General features: G+C 38.5%; 1 protein-coding gene and 1 long non-coding RNA gene across 9 annotated transcripts in view; one reads left to right on the forward strand and one right to left on the reverse strand.

The window, feature by feature from the left end:
* Positions 1-22660, reverse strand: part of fbrsl1 (fibrosin-like 1) — a 330931-nt gene that overhangs the window by 277052 nt on the left and 31219 nt on the right. The gene's annotated exons all lie outside the window — the stretch shown is intronic.
* Positions 15631-21048, forward strand: LOC144048495 (uncharacterized). The gene is made up of 2 exons (XR_013293360.1): positions 15631-15887; positions 20166-21048. It is a non-coding gene; the product is annotated as an uncharacterized LOC144048495 (long non-coding RNA).

Here is a 22660-nt window from a genome sequence, read left to right on the forward strand (position 1 = left end):
TCCTCAGAAGCTGTCAAACTGACAGTTATGACAGCTTCTCAGGAAGCTCAAACTGACAGTTATGACAGCCTCTCAGGAAGACGGCAGTCGTCGCCAAAACTAGTCAAGGTAAAGCACAACCTTTTTTTGTCGTAAAAAAGAAATAACACAGAACAAGATACTTGAACTCGTCCACTTGGGGCAGGATCTCTTCCCTGACCCGGAGAGAGCACACCACCCTTTTCCGACTGGGGACCATGGTCTCGGATTTGGAGGTGCTGATCCTCATCCCAACCGCTTCACACTCGGCTGTGAACCGATCCAGTGAGAGTTGGAGATCACGGCTTGATGAAGCCAACAGCACCACATCATCTGCAAAAAGCAGAGATGCAATACTGAGGCCACCAAACCGGACCCCCTCAACGCTTCGGCTGTGCCTAGAAATTCTGTCCATAAAAGTTATGAAGAGGATCGGTGACAAAGGGCAGCCTTGGCAGAGTCCAACACTCACTGGGAACAAATCTGACTTACTGCCGGCAATACTGACCAAACTCTGACACCGGTCATACAGGGACCGAACAGCCTGTATCAGGGGGCTCGGTACCCCGTACTCCCGAAGGGCCCCCCACAGGACCCCCAAGGGACACGGTTGAAGGCCTTCTCCAAATCCACAAAACACATATAAACTGGTTTGGCAAACTCCCATGCACCCTTGAGGACCCTGCCGAGGGTGTAGAGCTGGTCCACTGGTCCACTGTTCCACGGTTGAGACGAAAACCACACTGCTCCTCCTGAATCCGAGATTCGACTTCCCGACTGACCCTCCTCTCCAGCACCCCTGATTAGACCTTACCAGGGAGGCTGAGGAGTGTAATCCCTCTATAGTTGGAGCACACCCTCCGGTCCCCCTTCTTAAAAAGGGAGACCACCACCCTGGTCTGCCAATCCAGGGACATTGTCCCCGATGTCCACGCGATGTTGTAGAGGCGTGTCAATCACGACAGCCCCAAAGCATCCAGAGCCTTTAGGAACTCCGGGTGGATCTCATCCACCCCCGGAGCCTTGCCACGAGGAGCGTTCCAACTACCTTAGTGACTTCGACCCCAGAGATAGGAGAGCCTACCTTAGAGTCCCCGGACTCTGCTTCCATAAAGGAAGTCGTGTCGGTGGAATTGAGGTGGTCTTCAAAGTATTCTCCCCATCGATTCACAACATCTCGAGTCGAGGTCAGAAGCACCCATTCTTCACTATACACAGTGTTAATGGTGCACTGCTTTCCTCTCCCGAGACGGCGGATGGTGGACCAGAATTTCCTCGAAGCCGTCCGGAAGTTGTTTACCATGGCCTCATCGAACTCCTCCCATGTCCGAGTTTTCGCCTCAGCGACTGCCAAATCTGCATTCTGCTTGGCCAGCCGGTACCTGTCAGCTGCCTCCGGAGTCCCACAGGTCAAAAAGGCCCAATAGGACTCCTTCAGCTTGACCGCATCCCTGGTTCGAGGATTGCCGCCACGACAGGCACCGACCACGTTACGGCCACAGCTCCGATCGGCAGCCTCAACAATGGAGGCACAGAACATGGTCCACTCTGACTCAATGTACCCCACCTCAACTGGGACAAGGGAGAAGTTCTGCCGGAGGTGAGCGTTGAAACTCTTTCTGACAGGGGATTCTGTCAGACGTTCCCAGCAAACCTTCACAATACGTTTGGGTTTACCAGTTCTAACCGGCATCTTCCCTCGACATCGGAGCCAACACACCACCAGGTGGTGATCAGTTGACAGCTCCGCCCCTCTCTTCACCCTAATGTCCAAAACATGCGGCTGCAAATCCGATGGCACGACTACAATTTCGAACATCAAGTGCTGTCTTTTGTCCCCATGTTTCAGCATTTTGTTTACCTCTGCTTGTTTACAAGCACAGACTTTTCATGGCATTTTCTCCGTAAATTCAGAAAATAACGTGAAAACACAGCGAAGAAATCAATGAATTGAAGTTAGGCTTAACGAGTGGCAACGTAAGACTGCCACCGTGCATACAAATACTACCTGTCCTCTAAAGAACAAGATACCTTGCAAACCGCTCCCTGACCACATTTATAAGAACAAATATTCAGGTTAGAAAAGGGGTAAAATCAGGGGTCTTAGTCGGGTTTTTAAAAACTTAAATAATTATATTTGTGTTTTTGTGTATGTTTACATGGCCCTTCAAAACCCAAATACTTCTCTTCCTTTTCTAAAACAAAAAAACAAAAAGAGGCCTCAGTCAGGAGCCAAAAACGGTTGCCAAAAGTTATCTCCACCCAAACAATACACGTCTGTCCTAGGAATCTTCCATTAATTGACAGATTTTTCCCTAGCAATTACACCCTTGTTTCTTGTCTACTACACCACCAAAGAGTCGGGAAGTGGAAGCCCTTCTTGTGCTAAAAGCAGTGCAATATCCTGACTACGTCTGGCCTAAGCTGGCGAGAGACTGCAATATTTATTACAGGAGGGAGCCATAGTCATTTGGTGCCAGCAAGACGGCAACTTCCAAGTATGAGAACATACTGGAGTAGAGAACATGGATAATGAAGGAGAAATCAATTCCAGCTGCTACAAGTTCCTCGTCAACCTTTGAACTATTTGGAGGCAGTAATAAAAAATAAAAAGATTAGTGAAGAGCACATTTGGGAAAGAAAATGTTGTGCCCAGTATTAGGGCTAAACGATTTAATGTGCAATTATTTTTTCAACGTCCTCTTCTTATGTATTTCAAATGATAAATGAATTTATTAATTGGAAAAATTAAGCTTTTTTGTTATATACAATAAAGTAAAACTTGACAAACATTACATTCAGTATGGCTAATCCATCAAGCAATATGCTCGTACACTAGTCACACATTGTGACAGTTCATACAAAACATAAATATACTGTATGTCTATGACTGTCTGTTTTCAGAGCCACAGCTGCCAGTGTTGCTTCTGTTCTAAAGCAGCTTCCTCCACCATTGTACAGAGAGAGCAGTTTAACACTCACTGGCTACCAGTTTGCATAGTACAGACCAAATCCAAATTGGAAGGCCAACATCATACCAGTGTTTTCTTTCTACTGTGTATACCATCCACCCTGAAATTACATAAACCAAGTTCCCACCAAGTCAAACAGGTTTTCTTTTCTCTCTATTACATTCAGGGACTCTTCTCCTTGCCTTGAGGCAATCTGTCTCCTACTCTCACTTCTATTCTTGAGAAAATGATACTAAACAAAACACCAGCACATTTGTTCACAAGGGTTCTCTTTTGCTTCACGAGAAAAGTAGTCTACATCATACCTACTGAACACAACTGACTTGATCACAAAAAGTATTTATTAGAAAGACCATTTCTGTGGACTTGACATGATCTTGAAAAAAATCATGTCCATCTACTCTTCTGTCTGTATCATTTTTCAATACATGGCATTTACTTTTTCAGATTACCTGTAAAACAATTTGATATTTTTAAAGGTCATGTTCAAAATTCATTAGGAACGCATGTCCGTGTTCATGATGGGGAAAGATGATGTACTGGCTTCATGCTGTGACACGTCAGAGCCACACTGATCCAACTTCAGATAAATGGCATAAATTTCGTGTTTAGTTTGTTTAGGTTTTGCAACACTTGATGCAATTTGACTGATTAAAATTATGCATTTATTGAGTTAGCTTGAGGAGCTACAAGAAGTGGCAGAATGCAAAACATGAGGTGAAAGATTACAATTATAACATTTTCTTTTATTCTCCCACATATAAGTTACAGTTCTTCACATGGCTTGCTATGTCAGTGCAGTGGTTTCCATAAGTACTGTAGTATACAGTGGTTAGACAAGCTACAGATCTCCTTATTTATCTATTTATTTATTTATTTATCTATTTATTTATTTATTAATATAAAAACTATGTGCTGTGCACAAATCAGTGGTGATTCGAATAGGCATTTGAGTGGGCGTGGAAATTGCAACATCAAATCATAAATTTGGCACGTAGATCAGAATGAATCTTTTAATATTGAAACTTGTTTTAACTTAAATGGAGAGCTCAATATGTGTGGAAGACCATATGTGTCGTGTGGAAGCAAGCGTTTTTCTTCAAGTCATAAAGACAGAAAGGAATGTGTGTGTATGTGAAATCAGCATCAAATTACATGTTCAGTAGTACCGTCAATGAAGCCCATATTGGCACAATGTATCTGGCATTAGTTTGCTGCCAGCCTCTCTTTATTATGAACCGATAAGCGCAACAACTGAGGTTACCTTAAGTCCCAATGCGGAGTGAGATCTTGGTTAAAGTAATCCATTTTAAACTAAGTTAAAAGTGGAAGCCACCAGCGCGCAGTACCGTTGGTGGTTTACTTCCAAATTAAAAAAAGTTAAGGTTTCAAATAAGTGAGAGTGATGCTTTGTAAACCGCATTGGTGTAGACAGATGTCCACAATAAAGTAGTAACATATCATGCTGATACATTTTCCATAATAAGCGCTACACACTCTTCACTCCATTTACCATTTTTATCAAACTGGATTTTTTGTCTGTTAGATTATTGTTTTTTTTTTCTAAGATTTGTAATTAAGAACTTGTTTTTCCGACGTCAACAATACAAATAGCAAATTGGGTCTTTGGGTGCAAGTTCAAGTTGTAATAAAAATATTTTTCATATTATAAAAGGAGAAACATGTATTATTCCGGACGGTACAATATGGCAACAGTCCCAGCACACCTCACACTACTGGACTCACTATATTGTAGAGTCTACAAAAATATAGTATTTTGATTATTTGAAGTTATCTGCAATCTTCTTGGTGATTGATCATGAAAATCATTTCACCAAGTCCAAATATAAAGTCCCTAAAAGTGTACAAAAAGTGTAGAAACTAAAAATAAAATAAAGTATAAATAGTTTTTTTCTCTCATGTCCATATTTAATCATTAATAAGAACCAATTCCGCTGTTGAGTGTTTTTAACTCAAGGGACAAAGATCACTCTCACCAGTATCCAAATGCCAGACATTGTCTAGCATTTCCTGTCTTTGTTGTATAGAGGACAACCAAGTGATGATGCAAAAATGTGCTTTGCAGAACATACTGAGGGTTCTTCAACTCACTGTAAGCTGTTCCATTTCATTCAACGTTGAAAAGTCCATCCCCTTACCACATGCATACTTGTGCCTAACAAACCACTGAAGGCTTCTCTCTATTCCGCCATCAACTAATTCAATCTGGTCCTAATCTATGCAGAGGGAAGCTTCTGTCATAGCAACATGCCGCCATGCGCCATTAAATAAACGAGCACACGTCTTGTTGATCTTCCAAATGGCCATTTACATTGGTTCCATGCTAATTCCTATCATTAGGGCATTGCCTGTAGTTTGGGAAGAGTAACATTCAAAATCAAGAGCCAGCAAACAGAGCAGAGGAAATGATGGATTACTGGTCACTTCCAGAATCACTCACTGGAGCACAGAAGTATGTTCCTCTGAGCCACTGGGAAAGCCACCAACTGTGAGAGAGATGTTGTTGCTGGGTAGGTTATCAAGTCTACTTCAAGACCAGTCAGATAAGGGTAATGTTATCTACAAACACTATTTATATGCTTAAAAAAAAGTGTGATGAAGAGATTTCAAAAGTACCCACTGATCAATCTCAGCAAACTTTCTGCGGCTCCGGTTTATTTCAGGAGACTTTGGAGATTAATTTCAATTATTTAATGCCAGTTAACATCGTTGTATTTACTTCCAGTGGCGGCCTATAACCTCTGCTTCTGTGTGCAGCCAAAAAGACAAACATGGACAGGGGTGGATCTACTTAGTGGCCAGGAGGGGCCATGTCCACTCTCTGGCCATCCCCACACCTAGGAGAAGATTTTGATACCTTACTTTGCTGCCATTTTCACATGTATGCAGTATTCTTAGATCACGTAATGCCCTGCCACAATTTCTTTTAAGTGCATGTTTCAAGAATAAAGTTAAGAATCTGTCTTTAGCAAAGAACATTTGATTCTTACAGTCACTGCAAATGATTACGTTTTTACCATAGCAAACACCCAATATGCCATCTAGACTGGTATATATATATATATATATATATATATATATATATATGTTTTTTGTTGTTGTTTTTTTTACCCTCGAAATACGTCGTATAAAAAGTAATGAATCCAACCGGAATTCGTTTGCTGGTGTTGGCACGATTAGCGAATTGGGTTTTTAAGTCCACCCCCTAATAAATAAATAAATAAATAAATGAATACTCACTAGACCATACATATTAGGAATAGGACGCTTGCAGCAACTCATGTACTCTTATAGCTAAACAGCAAATGAATGTCTGTGGTTGTAAGCATGTACAGAATACACCCACAGCATCCATATCATCCTCGCTAGTTTAAATTATATCATCAGATCATCAAATTACATTTTACAATGTGATAGCTTTATTATTAACTGAACTGAACCCAACCATATAATCCACATCCCCTGCCTTCATTTCTACAAGCCATTACAAAATCATATCCTCTTCACACTGAACCACATAACAGTCTAGCTAATTCATCTTTACTATAGGAGATGAAAGTCTTCAAGATGTAGGCAGTCAAGGATAAAATTTAATGTGGTGGTTTAAAAGATATAGTGAACAGTGAGGAAATCATCTCTGACGGCACATCAAAAACCGATATGAAGCCAAGCCTCATAGTTGATTGGGTCTAACTTTTACACTGTAACATTTTTCAAACAACTCTTGTGATTTTTTTAACATATTTTTACAGTGATGTCCTCAGGCCTGTACATAGCTTTAAAAAGGGTGAATTTTTAAATGGCAAAAAATTTTAAATACTCCACCCTGAGTCCGGTTTTCATAAGTTTCCATTTTTCTGCCTGCTAAATGTTGTCAAATGCAAAACAACAACAACAAAATTCAGTTTTTAGCGACAACAACAAATGTTCCCCTTAAACTTGTTGAACCAGCCCCTCTGATGCTATTTTGGTACTTGCACAGCTGCATGGTGGCAGTAAACTGTCAGTCCTGATGCTTATCATCTGGAACGAGACTAAAACTGAACCAGATAACAATGTTAGTGCATTTCTTACAGCCGTGTCATGGGGTCATGTATTACTCACTTTCAATACGGTTTCAAACAAGTACTGTGAGATATTGTATGTTTGAAGGCTAAACACACATCTACAACATGTCATGCATGACAACCCAGTACTTAAGATAATAGGTTGAAATTACATTAACTGCCAACTGTTGCCAAGTCAACCCATTTGCTGTTGGTTGTTGACATTTTTGTGCTGCAGACAGCTGCATCTTTCCCCATCCCTACTTGTCTGATGTAATTAAGAAAACAATGTGCCTCATGATCGAGTCTGTTATGCAAAAGAAAAAAACTGTGGCTAAAATGTGAGATACAACTTTGAAACTGTTGTACTGCAGAATTATTGGGAAAGTATAGATTGTAGCTCACAAATGCATCAAACTTCTTTGTAGTTAACCTTTCATACCAAGTCCCGTGAACCCCCATCTTCACAAATTCGCCTTCTGTATTTTACGTGTCCTGTGTGAACCCTACACCCACCCTCCATAAATATGCCACGGCCAATGGGATCATCTTAAAAATATGTAATAAAGATGATAATAAAAATAATAAAAAAAGACATAAAATGAATAAATAATAATAAATAATAATATATATATATATATATAAATAATACATTTCTGGAATGATTCAGTGTTCTATACACATTTCGTATTCGTGAATGAAATACGATTACATCCGCCACATCATATGTTTGTCTGCACCTCGATCAAATGCCCCAAAACTGCTTTACACTACCAGTACCAATAGTTAGAGATGGATCCAGCAGGCCTAAAGTTTATGTGCCAGGCACATGTCAAAGGAAACACCCTTGGTACACCGGAACACCAGCATGGCGCAGAGAGAGATTATTATTTCATTATGTAATACTCTAAACTGTTGTTATTGTTATTACGGTCAAAATGTACAAATTTTATTGGGAATATTTAATGTCTGCATTGCATACTGTATTGAATTGATTATTTCCCCCACTAGCAGATGCACACTCAGTGAGGCTGCAATTTGTTGATAAAAAGGTCACCTCAGCAGGTTGATAATTAGATGAACTAACTGAGCCTCTGACTCTGATGAGGCAAAACCTCATTTCTAAGACAACATATACTGTACAGTATATACATTTCCCTAAATTAAATAAATGAATGCCATATGCTAGAAGCTCCATTGCTTTTTGTCTAGTGCATATATCAAAATGAAAAGACACATACACTATTGTCTAACTCGTTTCATTGTATTCATTAATTATACTTATTGTTTTTTGGTATTTTTTTAATTGAATTTAGTGTATTTTTTGAATTTTATTCTAACCCTGACCTGAGATTTAGTGAGTGTTTTGTGTGTGTGTTTTCTTATTCTGTCACATATTACTTGTATCTCACTCTCTTTTCTGCTCTGTGTCCTCTCTCACCCTACCCCCCCAATAAATAAAACCGTGTCTTCCAAATCCGCTGGTGCTCTCTCTGTGGCGCTCTCAACTTTCCTCTCTTTATCTTCCTGGCTCTTTCTCAATGTCTGCCTCATTGTTATTCATCTTTATGGTGCAGAACTAGGGTATAATGTCCTTTTTGTCTCTATTTTAAACCATAGACAAAACGCAATGAAGAGGAATACACAATATTTTTAGCAAGCCAGTCTATAACTAACATTTAATGCTATATTGTTGTAAGGCTTGGCTGATTTTCCGTTGCGTTAAGGTAAACTAGCATTAGCTAAATGCAGGTTGAATGTGCATCTCTGACAAAACTTCCACTTCCAGCCTCAGTGAAACTGACTAGAACCAACACTGTATGATGGGCATATTCCAGAAAGGAGGTTCAACACCAACACTTCAAATGAGCGGTTCTGCCATGAAAACACCACACAGGTAAAGACTAACAACGGGTGTTGGCTTCACATCGGGCCAAACAACTTCCTGTTTCTGTACTCGAACGACCTCATGTAATAACCAAATTTACATAGGCAATCTACCATTTTACATGTCTATAAATGACTACACATTAACATAAGTAAATATTAACACATCTGTATTACTCAAATAAACATACAATTGAAATCCACTTATTAACAGACCATAGTCATTCACAAAAGAAGTTACAAGATGAAGAGATAATTAATACCAATTTTTATGCGGTGAACTGGGATCGGAAAATGCCATTTTTGTACAATCTTGGCTCCTAGTATCAACAATATGCCAACTGCTCCAAAAACGAACGTGGATGGTGGAAGTAAAAAAAAAAACTGTGCTTAGAGCAGTAAAACTATAAGTGACACGCACAGGATTTCTGCGTATGAGTGGTATGGACACAAGTCCCGGTATGTGTTGACCCAACCAAAACAGAGTAGGAACACACTGCACTTGGTTTGTGTGATATGTGGACTCAGTCGAACTTTTGTATCAAGGCAGCACATACACAATTAATGGGTTGGTCAACGCCGCACTGAGCTATGCTGAGTGCAGTGTGAAAAGGCCTTAATGGTTACACAAATAGGTCGCCGGTGGGCCAGATGCAGCCCAGGGTCGCCAGATGAGTGCAACCCGTATAGAGGAAGCATAGAGGAGGCGCATCATTGAGACTGTGACCTACATGATCCTGAACCAGCTCCCTGGGGAACACTGTGTCATCACACCCCAGACACTGCATGGGCGATTGCCCTGTAATTAAATGAGAGCAATAGGTCAAAGGTCACTGAACAGATCATGGGCACGTGCAGACACAAAGATGTTTTAAAGCTCCCACTTAGTGTTGTGTGTTGTGGTTGTAGCCTTCAAAAGACACATTCAATTTTGCATGTTTTGTTGAATTTGTTTCTTAGTAAAATACTAATTTAAAAAGCATTTAAATAATATATATATATATTTAAAGGCTACAAGGGAGAGATGAGTACAAGTTAAGTAGAGACTGGTTTGCAATCACCTCAGGAAAAGTCATGGTATGCCGCCATCACCCCAAAACAATTTTCTGAATGACAAACTACAGATATGAAGGAGGTTAAATAAGCAAAGGCTTCTTTTTGGTATGTAGAGGGCGAGCATTTCCCTGGGAAGTAGACAAGCTAAAGCCAGTTTTACTTACAGCTGTAGCAGTGCTTTAGTAATGCTTCCTGGCTTGAACAAAAGACTTTGACGCCTGAGAGCAAATCAACCACTGTGGTCTCCAAAAAACCCAAAACCAGTTGTGGATGCCATAAACACTTACAGATATCACCTTCAGAAAATGCATTTGAATTATTTACTACCACACTGGAAATCACTGAATTGTGTTAAATTCCAGTTCCGGACAGTCCCTTCTATTGAGACTTAACCTTGAATAACAGCTGTTAAATAACACTTCATTGACTTGCCAAAACAGCAGGAAACATAATGTGACTCCAAATTTAGGGCTCTTAAAACGAGTTGGATTATACAGAAATCCCACAATTGACTTTTATGCTCGACAGCATGGGGTTGTGGACAATAAAGCACAGTGTATTCCATTAAAATGGCAAACACAACTGCCGGCCCCTCAGTCCTAAATTGTCAGACCTGGAAAACAAAACAATGCTTTCAGAGGGGAAACTCTATAAAATTGATTATTGCTTTCTCTTTCAAGAGCTGCTGCTGCTGCCGCTTTGTAACTTGCACATGACTTGGCAGGAAAAGGACAGCTTGCCTTCCCATTCTGGGTAGCTACTATCCACATGATTGGTGTCTCACAAAGGAGGCAGGCTGAAGAGCTGCAGAATGGCTGGACTTTATTCACACACAAGCACTGCAGATTATAGTGCAATTGGGTAATTTTAGTACAACTAATGATGAACAAGTACAATTTCTGCAGCTATGCAAAGACCAATACAGAATAACCACTTCCTCAATTCAGGGAATTTCTACAGGAAAATCATAAAGCCAATAAATGGTGTCAGCTTTCAGGTGAAGAAGAAGTGATATCGACTAAAAATGAAATCGAGTTGTATACTTTCTTTTACCGCAAATGTTGGGAGGAAAGAAAATTTACTTTGCTGACTAGACTCTATTAGCTTCTCAATGTGAGGCAAAGCCCACTCACAGTGAACTTATATATATTCCGTCATAACATACACCCTCCTCCTAAATAATGTTAACCTATCATATATGTTAACATGGTTGGCATATTCATCAGTTTCCTGACAAATGAAGCCCCATTACAAACAAAACGATCAGAGCCCTTTTAGTGTGGACTAGCCGTCAGCTTGTTCATGTTTAAAATTGGTATTCATGCGCTCTCCCAACAATTGCAGTTCTTGTTGTTAAGCAGCATGTTGTTGTTTAGCCATGGGAGTCTGGAAATGAGTTTGAAGCTAGTCCTTTTAATTATCCTTCAAATGCTTCCTGCGCTCAGCAGATGTTGGGCTGCGGGCAAGCAACCGAGCAGCAGGGATCCCTAACACTATACACACAGATCAGGACTTGGCTGTTGACTGACCTGTTCCTCTGCATGGGTGGTAGACTCTATATTTAAAGATTAATGCCATTCATGAATAATGTATTCAGCAAAAAAGATTATTTACACTGATTTATTGCAACCATTAAATGTGTAGTCAACAATTATAATCCAGGACACCCTCTTAGCTGTGAGTGAGCTCTAGCTTTCAAAATGTAAGATAACTAATTTGTGTTTGCAGAGTATGGTGAGCTTGGGTCAAACCCAGTCAACAGGGTCATGTAGGGTCATTTTCGTTTTGTGTTCTTCTTCCGATCCTTATTTGAGCAACCTTACCATAGCATCCTTTTCCAAAAAATCTGATAAAAAATCCCTCGGAGTTTGACCTCATTTTCTGAGTCCAAAACACCCAAGCAAAGCCGAACGTACCTTGAACAGATAGACGAGTCAAGCCGAGCGATGCCGAATGCACACGTTAGAGACGAGGTGCTGCTCATTTCGAGCCAGAGCTTGAACACTCCCAGAGGAAGTATGGAAGAGCTCCAACGTTCGCGAGTTCATTTTGTTTTTTCCATGACAAGTTTCTTCACCATGGCCCAAAGAAAGACAACAGTGCCAGTGGAAGCAAAAAAAACAGAAGGAACTACAATGGATTTAAGGAAGAAAATCATCGCGCCATTGTAGCTACCGTGACTACTTCCGTAAATACTGGTGCGATGACTCCGCCAACAGCACGCAAAGACCTCTTAGTAGTCTAGCAATATGCCCAATGTAAAATACACAAACTCAGCACTGAACTCAAGCAAGCATTAACATTTTGTTTTCTATTTTATTTTCTATTTTACAGAAATAGAAATTAAATTAATATTTTTTTTAAATGGAATCAGAATCGTAAAAATCTTATCAATTCCTATCCGTATTTCTGAGGAGCCGCACGGGGACGAGACTGACTGACAATACTATAATGATGAGAGGGAACCTGGCGTGTTTGATGGAGAACTAGCCCAGGTTGTTCGTTTCAGATACAGAAGATGAGGACTTTGAGGGATTTGTGGATGAGGATTGTTCAATAGTAACATGAGTATATTGTTAAATACTTCATGTACAACCAAACTCACTGTTTACATTGTTAAATATTTCAATAAAGTACAACCGAATCCAGTTTTGTTTTGCTGCCTTCTTAAAAACATACACTAGCATGCAAGCTAGCATATGTTTTAACGTGATAGCATGCTACCATATGTTTTGAGCTAGCATATGTTTAACCGTGCCTGCGCTCAACAGTGCGGTGCGCTTTATGTGTGTGTTAAATACAGAAATAGCACCCGTAATATGGTACGCCTTATGGTCGTGACTATTACAACTAGCAAATCGCAAGATGCTTATTGTTATGACATTCCATAGAGCTGAATTTTTGATACCTCAAATTTGAAACAGCAATATGAACCATTTGACATTTTACTATGCTTTTGCTGTAAACCATCTCATGCCGAGTTGTATCAAATTTAAAGAAGATTAGTGCAGATTCAGATAAGTCAACTAATAGTCTGACAAATAAAGCCATTCTGATCACCGCCTGTTAATGATGTGTTCTCTGCATACATGCAATGTATTTTCATCCACAGGAAAAACATCTCCAGACAGTTAAGAAAATACATTTTGCTCGCTGTCAAGATCATTGGTAAAAAATCTACCATTTGGGTGATAAATCTTAAAAGCAGAAAATAAAGACCTCAAGCAAGATCACTGTTTATTATTGTTGGAGAGCAATAAAGCTACAACATCAGGTTAGTCTTATTTACTAAAACTGTTGAGATGGTTCATATTGCTCTGTTACCATTGTGAAAAGGTATTCTCTCACGTTTGCCCTTCTATTGGAAGACCCTAAATCATACAGTCCTAATTAGACATTGCAGTTTCTGATGGTTTTTAAAATGAGGAAAGAGCAGAAATTGCTATCGGAATTTTTCAGGCGAATAACACAAAAGCAGCAATGTTTTCCTAGTAACAGTTATAATTAATTGAGCTTGAGAATCTCTTCAAACTGGATCTAATGCTGAATGCAGCTTTGACTGAGCCACTACAAACTCACAATGACAAATTGAGGGATGTGTTACAGCAATCCTGCTGTGAATACATGACACAGTTGACGCTAACCATCTAAAAGCATCTCAAAAGCCACTGGGTTTGGATAAATCTGCGAGCAAACATCACCTCGAGTGCAGTAACTTCAAATGTAGCATGCAACACTGGCAAGGAGTAAAAAGCACAGCACTCAAAGTCTCAGTTGAACACACAAAGTAGACAGCATGTCGAATGTCTGAGGGGCCACTTTTGGGGAGTATTAGGGAGTAAAAAAAACAGGTTGTGCTATGAAAAGTAAAAATGAAAAAAAGCAAAGCCATGCAATGCGGCGACTGAAATCTGATACAACCGCTATTTCATTGCAATACAGCTGCCTGTCAAGTCATACTGTCTGCAGACAGTGAAACATAAAGACACTTGAATTTGACATCGGTTTTGTCTTGCATGTCGTCACCCTCTTAAAATAATTGCCATAGTCATTTATTTTGCTTTTTTTTTCTTAAATTGGGATCTAAATGGTTAAAAAAAAATGTTTTTATGAAAAATCTGGAAAAAAATGACATGGGCGGTTATTTTAAGTGTAAATGTTTAGGGGTGTATGCACGTGTATACATTAGGGATGTTTGATAGCACTTTTTTCAGACCAATCACTGGAATCAAATCTTGACTTACTGCCGGTAATGTAGACCAAAATTATGACATTTGTCTTACAGGGACCAAACAGCCTAAATCAGGGTGCACAATATTCTGTATACAACAAGAACAGCAGTAATCAGTTAAAGATACAAAAAAAAAAAAAACATTATTCATATGTTTGAGTATCATGATTAAAGTGAGGATGATTTTACTGAACATGATTTTCACACACTACTACAGACTAAAATTGTAAAAATGCAACCGACTGCTTGTTTAGTTTTAAGGCAAAGCAATTAATTTAAGTACCATATGAATGGAAATAATTAGCACATAATAAAAAACTCAGAATTTAAATGACAACCTGTCAGAGTCAATTTGGAGTATGATTTTATACCTGCTGTTCTATCATATGTTATTTCCTCTTTGGAATGGTGTTGAAGAAATGAAAATGGTCAGAGTTGTAGAAGTGCTGCATATTTTTTCAAAATACTAAAAGTCTGTGTGCAAATGTGGCATTAGCATATGCCTTAATTTATTCATATCTGTGAAAGGATCCTTGTGTTATGCTCACAGGTCATGCTTATGTACTTACTGTATGTGCAGGCACTTATCTTTGCAATAATAATGTATAAAGGCACTATGCGTTGTAATGTTACATCTATGAATGCATATATTATGCAAAGTACAGTAGGTTGGGTTTTCCACCCAACTGCTGATTTACACAACATTTAATGGTCCCGGACAGGTGATGTATTTCAGATTCAGTCAAGCAAAAGATGATGCCTAATCACGTTCATCAAAGGAAGCTGTACAATGTTTTCCAATGTTGTCCAGGAATTATGAAATGTTCAGGAATATATTTACAATATAAATTGGGATGTCCTGACCACATTTTTGACACCCAATGAGAAAATCTTTTCATAGCCTATCAGTGGTGCAACAGAAAAAAAGAAAGCAAACAAATTGCATTTAATTATCCTGTCTGAAAAAATTTTTGGGGCCCGAATGACTTTTGAAAAACAATGTGATTTGTGATTTTGTTCCCTCAAAATTGAAATTTAATATGCGCTTAGTTTTTCAAGATCCTATTCTAGTGTGTTGTCGAGTGTTGATTTTTCGGCAGGCTTCCTTCAGTGTTGCATAACCCTCTTTTTCCTCTCAAACCCTTTTTCTTGTCGAAATCAAATTTTGAACAATAAACCAATAGAAAACATTTCCAAGAAATAGACCCCCAACATGTAAACTAAATATATTGTGTCAAAAATCCACTTTTAGATGTGCAGTGTGTAATAAGTGACCACTAGATGTCGATAAAGCATAGAATGCAGCCAAAATTTATGCATTTAGAAGCACATAGAAGCACGCATAATACGGTGGCTCAGAGAGACCACACTTCGTAAGCCTACCACCAATTTGTATTTGGCAGCCGGTGTGAAGCCCGGCGAGCGACACCAAAAGACCGAGCAAGCTGGATTTAGCCCAGGAGAGCTAACAAGAGCGGCTAGCGGGAGTTAGGCGGAGACATAGGCTGGAGTGGATAACAAGAGCCGTGAGCTGGAGAAGCTAGTTATAAAAAAAAAATAGTAAAAGCTTGTGAGAGCAAAGAAAATAAGGACAAGTGACAGGAGAAGGAATCACGGGACTCGGCAACAACCAACTGCAGGCCACAGCTGTGGAAGGTAAGCGGCCATTGGGTCCTAACTATGTTCGTTAAGTTGTCCTTTGGGCATCCGTAGCAGAAAGATGGCGGCGAAACATGACAGCCTCTAGTAAGATGAGACTACAGCCATGTAATATACAGTAATTAGTGATTACTAGACCTATGATTATTATTTTTTTAATCACGTTTACATGATACAACATATTTTTTTGCCGACTATTGACCTAAATAGTCTTCTTTTTTATCAAATGAATGAATTATTAGTTCACCACTAGATGGTGCTAGGGATCACTGACTGTACCTTTAAAGAGTTCATATTGCCAAGAAAAAATTGTATATCTATGCGATTTTTAAGACCATTCAGACAGTGCCAGAACACATGGATATAGCAATTTACAGGTCTGTACCTACCTCAAAACAAAAGATACAAACCTCCAAATATGGAACAAAATTTAGTGTGCCACTCCCGGATCCCAAAAGTGGGCGTGTCATCCTAACTTTGAAGGGCCATAACTTGAAAACCTTTTGAGCTAGGAGGCTCAAACTTCTGATTCTTTCTTTTGACATCATAAGACACTGATGGAATGAAAAATCAGGCAAATTGAAGAGGTGGCACTGGGGAGGGTGTGTGAACTGACACAGAAGGACTAAACAAGCAATTAATTTATCTTTATTAAAATAAACAATATCAGATCTATTATACATTATAGGATATAAGATAAGATAAAGGCAAATGAAGCATTAATTCTAATGAAAATGTATTTATCTACTGCAATTATAGGTGCAAACTTATTAAATAATTTGACGTGCATTACAACATTACAACATGCAAAAAATCTGTGGCTTTACCACTTCAATGCATCCAACTTCATGTTTCAAGAAACATGATTAAGCATAAAAATGTAGACTGCACTTCTTAAACACTGAACTTATCATCTACATTGATAAATAAATAAACTACATACAGGAAAAAACAAAAGCTTGTCAATCTCCTGTCAGTAACATCATACATGCTAAAGATTAGGAGAAGTAAGATTACATTATAACACCTTTCAATTTGGGACAACAAACGGTGGCGGTTGAACCTGAATCAATGAGGGCCAACATCATTTTGTTGCTCTTAAGTTTCATTCAGGAAATTGGATGACGCAACGTCTGACCACACACAGATGTATTTATAATGTTAATATGTGATGGCTGACAACTTTTCAGGGTGCTGCCATTTTCAAATCATTTAACCGCAGGATGCATTTTCATTGGTGAAATAGCATTCACTTATTTTATGGGCAGCACACAGACAGCTGTAGTGGCTCAAATGGCTGGTGGTCTATCACGCACACTCTCATCTACACACTCCTACATACGACAGCAAATGAACAAAAAATACACAACACACAAGTTTTGTTTGTTTTGTTTCTGTTTGTTTTATCTTTGTGAGGTGAATAAGATCAAAATGTTTGAAGATGCTGGCCTCAAGATCTCACGAGGCGGAAAAATCACCAAAAATTACACACACCTGGCGCGACAGGCTTTAAGTACGCCCGATGACAGGTCAAATCACATACTTGGTGATTAGCAAAGTGTGTTTTATCAAATTGTGATAAATTCTTGGAAATGCTGATAAACCATTAATAAATGAATGAATGAATCTTTTTGTCCAATTATGACATCCAGAGAGTGCTGCTGCCATTAAGCAAATGTAAATACGGGTGTTAATTGATTGTATTGATTAATTTAAGGTTGGCAGAATGATGTTTTTTTGTTTTTTTTTCCTTTGAGCAGCCTCCATAGTTTCAAGTGTGTCGCGCTTCCAGTAACAACATGACTGTGAACAGGGAGAAGCTAGTTTACAAAAGTACAGGCAGTGATGCGAACTTTGCAATTTAGTCACTGTATTTAGTATGATGTTGGAAAGTTTTGACCTATATAGGTGCTACCAAGATTCAAATATTTTCAAATATGAAGATGTATTTTTATTTTTTTCTGTACTGTCCACAAAAGTGTGTGAGGGAGCTGGAGGAGCTTTTCGACAATATTTCAGTCCTACTCTACTGTGCGCATGTACACATCATAAACACCATTAGTATTTCAATGTTTGTGTTTGTACTACTGAAAAAAGTGCAGGTCTGCATTGACCAAATGCTGCTGCATTGCGTTGTAACACAACACTAGAAACCGGTGTTCACCCCAAGACTGGCCTCCACAGGAAATCACCTTCCCCCACCCACACCACACCACTCACATGAACTGCTCAGCACCACAGTTAGAGTCTCCTGGACTACCTGTCTCTACACAAGTGTTCACTCTTTAGACCTGTCTTGTGGTCATTTCTGCTTTTATTTTTGTAGTAATGCTTTCAGCTTGTTTCAGCTTTACTTGCTGCCCTCGTGTTTCCTCATCATGCTGATTCTCACCACCTGTGACCCATTCCCTGTGTGTGTATATATAGTCTGCGTCAAGCCTTGTCTGTTATCACTTTGTCTTGCTTCCTGCCAAGTCCTGAGCCAGAGCTTCGTTGTAAGCGTGACCTTGCTTCATGTCAGCATCCATACCTTTTCTTTATTTGGTTGCTTAAGTTAGTTTTTTCCTCCAGCTATTGCTATGAATTTTACTAGCTACTTTTTACCAGCTTTGCTGAGTTCCTAAATTGTTATTTTTCTTGCATTGTTTTTTGTCTAGCTTTGCTGTGAATTTTTGTTGATACATTCAGTAGGAATGGCAGAAATGGAACATTGAAAGGATCAAATTATTTGAAACAATTAATTCACAAAAATAATCGATCTTTTGGAACGTTCGAAACATCTCCCCACAGCGACGTGGGGACCAAGTGTAAAATATTACAATCAAACAGTAGATCAGTGTTGCCAGCTCTCCAGTAAGGAAACTAACCATTGACTGTCTGTCATCACATAAATTACACAACTGGCAATCGGGCTATAATTGTAATGGATGCCATAAGAGAGAGAAATAATATCGTGGGAAACAAAAACTAAATAACCCCCACCCTGTCAAAATAAGTATAGAAGTACAAATGAGAGAACCCATTTTTGTTATATATTAAAGGAGCAAAAAGTCCTAATTTGGACACCTAATCTGGACTGAAATGAGGACCAGTTGGTCCCGCATTGGCTGTCTTTAAGAGCTGTCTGTTGCTTTGATTTTGGTTTATTTTTCTATTTATTTATTTTTAATTCTATTTTGTTTTCTTCTTCGTCTTTTTGCCATGATTAATGCGGTATATCTCTTCCATTGTCAATGAAAAATGTGCCTGGGGAGGGATAGGGTAGGGGACTTTGTTTGTTGTTAAGGTTTTCTTTTCTTTTCTTTGTTTGTTTGTTTAACAAGAAAATGTTCACTATTTTGTGTGAAACTTTTGCTTTTGACTATTGACATGAAAAAAAACAATAAAGAACGTATGACAAAAAATTAAATTGGAATGTTACAAGAATAAAGAATAAAATTGTAATTTTACCCAAATAAAGTCTTAATGGTGAGAAAAGGAAAAAAAGTGCAAAAACTACATTTCAACAGGCTACATTTTTTTGCGACAGGGCATCAAGTTTTGACAGAAAGTATTAGAGAGGAAAAAGAATGACCTGCAAAAACATGACACCCGTAGCGTGATTTGAACCTGGGTTACCTGAATAACTGACCTTTTTCTTAGCCCATTGTGCGGATGCGCTACCACTAAACCAACCGCCGCGTTCAAAGCGTTCAAGAGGATGTTGACATTTTATCATGTAGGGCGATGAATCAGCAGGGCAATTTTACATACAAAGTCTACTTCGGTAGGATTTATTTCATATTTAAGACATTTTAATATAGTGCAATGGTCGGATTTTATTTAATTTTAGAAAAGGCACTTGCTGAAATAATGTGACGTTTGGAATACGTGAAAGGTCATGTGACATCCTGACTCTGAGACAGATTTAGGAACGCAATTCCAATCACAAGTTCCGCCTGGGTTCCGGTATGTACCATACACAGTTTCGATTTTGCCATCACTAACATTCAGATCCCTGGTGATTACTCAAAAAATCTGTCAAAAAAAGATTTAAACATGTGAATTGTGCATTTGGGTCCTTTTTAGCATCCTTGTCTTTGTTTAAAATGATATATATTTTTGCTCAGATGAAACACTAATTGTAACACAAAATAAATACAGGAATAACACTATACAAGACTGAATTAATAGAAACAAAGCTAAGGATGAGCGCAAACCATTCTGTCAGCCTGTGAGTCACATTATTTACAAAGAGGGGAGATAAACTGTTGACCTTGCTTCATTTCTCCATAGTACCAGCTGGCTCTGACACTGACAAGGACGCTCAAGGATGGAATACAAGATGGGACCGAGAGAAGGGGGGTTGGGTGCATGCGTACATTGATTTAACATGTGCAAAGGACAAGACAAACCTTGATAGGTGGCCATGGAAAACATTACAGCAATGTTTTCTTCAATTTCTTGTTAATTTTAATGTCTGGTGCCACTAGAAGTGTAACGTGAATAACTGACGCAAAAGAAAAAAGAATGCCTAAAAGCACTGTATAATGCCAATACTATACATTGGTCCTAACCAATGTACTTTTAATTGTACTAACTGAACATGTAAAACAAAGTGTAAATTGAAGAAAAAAAAAAGCCAATCAAAAGTACAATATAGCATTAGTTGAGTATGTAAATGAATTAATTGATGAATGAATTGAGGTCCACCTAATGAAGCAGTAGGAAACTCTTCATGCGCACATTTCATGCAACTTTTGTACCTGTTACTTTTTTCAGCTGTGTGTACAGACTGGTTGCTATAAAGCAAATGTCCCTTCAGGGATAGTAAGGATTTACTGCAAGCTGTTCTGCACTATCAGCACTGCGCTTTATCTTTCAAATATCTGAGAAGGCAATCACAGTAACAGCATAAAGCAATAGAAGACAGTTTATTACACTGCTACTCCCTGTGTCTCTTTTTTTCCTTTTTCTTTTTTACTAGATTTGCGCTTATCTCCCTCGACATTTAAATTCTTTGGAGGAGAATGCGGTTCACTCTTCAATGTGTGCATTTACCTTTCATGTTTTGTTAAATAAATACTTGTCTTGTTCTTGTCTACAACATTATCCTCTTTCCTGCTGCCGTGATGACCCAGTTTCACCACAAGGATCATTAAAAATGCATTTAGTCTAATGGATTTTTATTTTCTTCATTTAATTCCCTGTGCATCACAATGTGACAGTGTAATATGTGAGACAATATTGTTAACATACTGTTTGACAATATGTTGTAATCACGTTCAATAGATAAGTCTTCATTTCATTTAATGCTGACACTGACTGCTAACACATTATGTTAGAAATGTGTATTCTGAATTTGAAATCAATGGCGTATCAAATCAATTAGAGGCTAGAGGTAACAAATTCCCAGTCACAATGGGTTATGGGTGTGGTTAAAAAAATATTATACAGATGATATTGACTAGTCCTTTGAGTAAATCATAGTAAACTTAACAAAAAGTAATAAGGTCCTGAAATGAAAAAAAAACGGAGAAATGTATACAATTTAAAAAATAATAATAATAACTTTGGGAAGCACTCTTTTTTTCACTTTAAGATTTGTGATTTAGAATTGTTAGGCACCATAATCAAATCAAAGAACTGTAATCAGAACCACAATCATCCAAATTCAGACAATGCCCACCTCTATATTAGGCACATGTATATTTTTTCAACCTTTTTTAATTAATATTGTTCTTACTTCCTGAAGAAAGAGCTCCGAAAATCTTGCAGACGGAGATATTCAAATTCAAAAGTGTCAAAGTGATAATTATTATCACTCCTTTTGGGTAATGTCATTTATATTGAAATCGCCGGGAGAAAAATGACGATGCCAAAAGGCTTTACAAACAACCCAAGCAACAGCCAATCAGGACCATGAATTAGGGAATGAGGTCAATCAGAAGCCGAACTCGGACCATGTGACCTATGATTCCCTCCCACCCCACCCCCGTTCTGGCACTGATTAACCTAATGTGTTGGTGGAGCGATAAAATGGAGTGGGCATTGACGGACAGAGATGAAACTTCATCAGAAGATTATTTATGAGTTCTAAAACATGCATAGGTATGACATTTGCGTGTGAACGGCTTGAACTTGGAATCTTCTGAAAATAATTATTTTTGAACAAAATCGAACCAGACAAAAGGGTGAGATCTTCAAATGCATAAATTAAGCAAAATAGCGGCAATTCCATCCCTGAACGTAGAGCTTCGTCCCAAATACCGCATTTTAGTTACAAAAGGAATGACGTCATCACCCGGCGGCCCGAGATCAGCGCGTAGCGTCGCAAATTCCTTCTTCCTACAATTTATATGTGATCCCATTTAACATTAAATCACATTTTTTACTCACATTATTTTCTTAGCGATGAAGTGAGTCTTTAAAACATGTCACCTTGCTATTGAGAAATATGATGTACGCAGAGAGAATTCAACTGAAACAGGAGCCAATTTTCAGTGTCAACAATGACAACTAACTTGCTGGTCACATTTGTTCTAATTACAAAAAAATTAAAAATCTAACTAAAGTGATCTGAGTTCATTTGATTTGGATTTGGATTCCGTCTTCCCCCTATGTTGTTCTTGTTATTATTATGAAATCCTTCAAGCAATTGAGAAGGTGTAATCTTCTGACAAACAGAGACATGCATAAACCATTCACTCTGACAAGCAAAGCTACTTTTGAAAGAATAATCATCCCGAATTGGCAGATGTTTGGTAATGGATAATGTAATTAATAACATT

Source organism: Vanacampus margaritifer, chromosome 3 (genome assembly GCF_051991255.1).
Source record: "Vanacampus margaritifer isolate UIUO_Vmar chromosome 3, RoL_Vmar_1.0, whole genome shotgun sequence".
Classification (NCBI taxonomy): Eukaryota; Metazoa; Chordata; class Actinopteri; order Syngnathiformes; family Syngnathidae; genus Vanacampus; species Vanacampus margaritifer.